We start from the raw sequence: 4,798 nt of genomic DNA, 5'->3' as shown, positions 1-4,798 counted from the left end.
TTTGTATTGGCCTAGTGCCTATTCGGCTGAAGGAAATAAGCCTAAAGTTCAAAATAAATGACAAATGCTTAGTTTAAACGAAATTGTTAGTCGTTTGTTCATCGATGTATAGTTGGTTAGTTGATGCATATTTTTGTATCATGTAATTTTATTTTATTATAAATACAAATCATATAACCTTAAGCAACACAATTTACAAAATTAAAGAAGATGCCCGGACCACATTTACCAATACCCACATGTAAGTTGTGATATATATATACATAGAGGTTAGTTTCATTTGAGAACTCCAAAAAAGTTAAGAACTTCTAGGAACTTTTAAAAACTAAAAATTTTTTAACTTCTTTCATATATTAACATTATTTGAGACTTGTTTTATCATATTAAAAAAAAGTTTGATTACATATATAAATCATAAGTTACACATGTGTAAAACTTATGTGGTAAAAAATTTGCATACGTGTAAAAAAACATAGATATGTGTAAAAAAACTAATTTTAATAATTGTAATCGTAGATATAAATATCAAAAGTGATAAAATTACACTCAAATGGCATTAACATACAAATTTTTTTATAAAAAACGTTAGTTTTCAAGGGTTCATTCAAGTTTTTAAATAATTTAAGAGTTCTGTAATGATACACATCCCATATATATATATATATATATATATATATATATATATATATATATATATATATATATATATATATATGGGAAGTATAGAATGAAAATCCATTTGAGTTATGAAAACCCGTGAAAACCCTATGTAACATCGTTTTTTTTTGTTTTTTTTACACACGTAATATATGTTGTAACATTTAATATAAAACATTGAAAACTAAAAAAAAATCTGTTTTGCTATTTTTTAACATTTTTTTATTACTTTTTATATATGTTTTCAGGAGAGAGAGAGTTATATTTATATTTACATTTTTTATTCACTTTAAATGTGGACCACACGATTTAAACTTTAATTAAAAACATGTGGTTAAAAATGTGTTTATAAAGTTTTCACAACTCAAGTGTGTTTTTATTTTAACCTTACCCTATATATGTCTATCTACTATACTAATAAAAGAATACCTATTTTTGCCACTTGTCACTCCTTTAGCCCTCCTACATTTTTTTTAAAACCTATTTTTAATATATAATTTGTTTTTTGATTTCTTAAGTCACTCAACTTTAAAAAGTGTTACAATTAAGTCACTCAACCTTTATGTTTGATTAAATTAAAGGTTTTAACATGTTTTTTAGTCTTTTTCTTTTTTGTTTCACATAGGAAATCTTTTTATCTTTTTTCTTGAAGTTGACGTTAAGTGGCGACGTGAATTTTATATTTTAGTTTTAAATTTTAATATAATTATTGTCGCTTTAATAGCGTTACGAGATTATGAGTGATCTGTACGTTACACTCGGGCGTATTCCGCTTAAAGCCGGGGTGTTACAATCGTTATCTAAGGTTGGTTTCTACTTGAAAGAACACGTGTTCTCACATGGGCAACTATGAGAGCTACACGCAGGCGTGGACTAAATATTTTTACTCTGGACTAAATATTTTAATTCTTCAGAAACAATATATAATACCAATACAACCATAAATGTAGTGTAGAAGGAAATTTTTATTTATTTATAAGATAGTTGTGTAATGTTTGCTGTGTAATTCCTGTAACTCTAATGTAAATTGTTTACTATTAACAATATATGATAACTGCGTTGTTGATAGTATTTTGCTTAATATTTAAAGTTTTTAATTTTCATCAATTTCCGTGTAATACACGGGGCTCAAATTAGTATATATATATTACTCCATTAAGGTACGCATATTTGGCACATCTTTGGACCCGCAAATGAATATGATAAGACTTAACATAGGAATCACACACAAAATGCACAATTTGTAATATGGAATTTTATTTCTGCATCACAATAATACAAACTTTAGTCACACTATGGCAAGATCTTTAGTACAAGAGAAGGCGAGAGCCTTTGTTTCAAATGAATCATTTCGCAAATTACAACACTCAAACCTAAGATGAAACACACCAACATAAATAGAATGAGATAACAACACACACATAGCTTTCAAGAACCATGAAAACAATTGTAGATCTCTACGCACATTGAAAGCCCTTCGGGACCTTCTTTCCACAGTAATTAAGCAACAGGCTCAACGAAACTGGCACATTGAGGTTGATACCCAATACATTAGCTTTAATTGCGGTGCAAAGACACACTGCAGCCTCAAGATCTACTAGGTCACCGAGGAGGCTGCAGCAAGGGGTTGTTGCTGGTGTACCAACAACTAGGTGAATCAAGTCATTGAGAACATTAGCACACACACCTAACTTGAGGGTGTCTTTAGGGCAAGTGGCTTTGTGGTGGTGATGATGATGTTTATGCGGCTTAGGGATCTTTGGTGGTGGTGGGCAATAATTTGAGCTTACAAGAGTGAAGAAGAGAAGGTTGAGGGTAAGTAGGCATGCAGTTGTTGCCAAAGCCCTTGAAGCCATTTTGAATATCTTTAGCTAGGTGAAGTTATAGTGGCTAGTTTTGGGGTGTGGAACTATTGAAGTGTGCCATAGTATTTATAGATAGAAAGAATGAGCATTGTTATGCATTATTGATATTCTTTAAGGCTATGCTAGGTATACAAAACCAGCAGCAATCTTGTACTCTCCTGGTTCTATTCAAGTGTAAATATCATTTTTCCATTCTGGAATTTAGTTTGTGGTATTTTTATTTTTATAAAATAATATGATATGTAATATCTGCTCCTCTAGTCGTATGCATTTTGGTAGGATGGTAAGGTGGTAGAGTGTAAAATCAAAAGCCAAGAGTTCAATCCCTATAAAATGTAAAAACTTAGTCGTTTAAAAAAATATCCCTTTTCTTTTATAAATACTATATTTATAATTATAATATGTAAATAAAATAAATGACTAGATTCAACTTATTTATTTCTATTCTTCATTTTGTTCGTACCTTCCTATTTGCATGTCTAATAAGACAGATAAATGTTGGATGTCTTCCTATCTTACAAAAACCACCTAGATAAGTAAAATTGTAATGGACCAATATACCAATTAACTTTGAATAATATACTGTAAGTCATGTTTATCTTGTAACGTGTCTTTCATAAATAACAATATTTTTTTCTCTTCAACTTAAATTGGTATAAATAAAAGAAATTTACCCATACATTTTTCGAACAAATATGAATTATATAAATCAAGCATGACCTAAATATTTTTTTCTTTCCATATATTTTTACCATTTATATTGTTTTATTTCATAATATGTTAAATCTCGTGTATTACATGGGTTGAATAAAATATAAAATGTCAAAAAGAAAAAAAATGTTTATAAATCCATATTGTATAAAATAGTCGGATACAAAAAAATTTCATGGTTTTCAGGTAAACCTGTAATACAACGAATAAATTATACAATATGAAAATGAAAAACTCATAAATCTCTAAATACTTCTTTGTATACAAAAGGTTGTTTTTAATTATACAATATGAAAATGGAAAACTCATAAATCTCTAAATACTTCTTTGTATACAAAAGGTTGTTTTTTTTGTGTTTACTTGTGCTAAATAATTGAAGAAACAATTTAAAAAATAACATTCCTTGATAAGTGGCTAGTCCGGTGATCGTGGAAGAATTTAGACCTGTTAGCTTGATAAGTTTGCAATATAAAATTATTGCAAAACTATTAGCTAATAGGTTGGCTAAGGTTATTGATTCGATTGTTAGCGTGGAACAATCTGCTTTTATTAGAGGAAGGCAGATCCTTGATCGGCCTCTTATTTTAAATAAGATTGTGGAGGATTATAAACGTAAAAATTAAAATCTTCTTTTATTGAAACTTGATTTCGCAAAGGCGTACGACTCTCTCAATTGGGATTATCTTTATCTATCATGTACTTCCTCGGTTTTGGGAATAAATGGTTGAAGTGGGTTCAGGCTTGCTTGGTCTCTGCAAGAGCTTCTGTGCTAATAAATGGGAGTCCCACTGAAGAATTTCCTTTTGAAAGAGGGCTCCATCAAGGAGACCCATTATCTCCATTTTTGTTTATTTTAGCAATGGAAGGTTTACATGTGGCAATTGAAGACATGACTTTTGCTAGATTATTTAGAGGTGTCCGGATAGGTGGAGGTAAGTTTGCTATTTCTCATCTCTTTTATGCCGATGATGTTATTATCCTTGGAGAGTGGTCTCTAAGAAATACCGAGAATATGGTTATGATTTTAAATTATTTTTATTTGGCTTTGGGTTTAAAACTAAATATTCATAAATCAAATATGTATGGTGTGGGGTCGGAGCAATGGGAGGTGGTCTCTTTTGCAAATATTATAGGTTGTAAACCGGATAATTTACCATTTTTGTATTTGGGTCTTCCTGTGAGGCTAAGATGGGAAGTACTCGGAGTTGGGATTTTCTTGTGGAGAAATTTAAATCTAAGTTGTCGAAATGGAAGGCTAATCTTTTATCAATAGGGGGAGATCGACCTTAATCACTTCTGTGCTTGGATCCTTGGGGATTTACTATTTATCTCTTTTCATGTTACCGGTTGGTGTTAGAAAAAAATTAGAGTCTTTGGGGGTGAGGTTTTTTTCGGGTGGGGATGAGGAAAAACGTAGATGGCATTGGGTTAAGTGGAATTCTGTTTTGGCCGATAAATCTAATGGATGTTTGGGCATAGGTAGTTTGAAGAATTTTAATCTTGCCTTGTTATATAAATGGAGATGGAGATTTGTTAACAATCCAAATTCCTTGTGGGTGAGGATT

The 4,798-nt window shown here is 30.5% G+C and overlaps 1 pseudogene; it reads right to left on the bottom strand.

Annotated features, from left to right (window-relative positions):
• Positions 1-1,897: 1,897 nt before the first annotated feature.
• On the bottom strand, positions 1,898-2,545 carry LOC143567612 (14 kDa proline-rich protein DC2.15 pseudogene; annotated as a pseudogene).
• Positions 2,546-4,798: the final 2,253 nt, after the last annotated feature.

This window comes from Bidens hawaiensis, unplaced genomic scaffold (assembly GCF_021521415.1).
Source record: "Bidens hawaiensis isolate Kalapana, Puna unplaced genomic scaffold, B.hawaiensis_p1.1 tig00023456_1, whole genome shotgun sequence".
NCBI classification, from domain to species: Eukaryota; Viridiplantae; Streptophyta; class Magnoliopsida; order Asterales; family Asteraceae; genus Bidens; species Bidens hawaiensis.
Note: the sequence above shows the minus strand (reverse complement) of the source record. Positions and strands in the feature narration are given on the sequence as shown.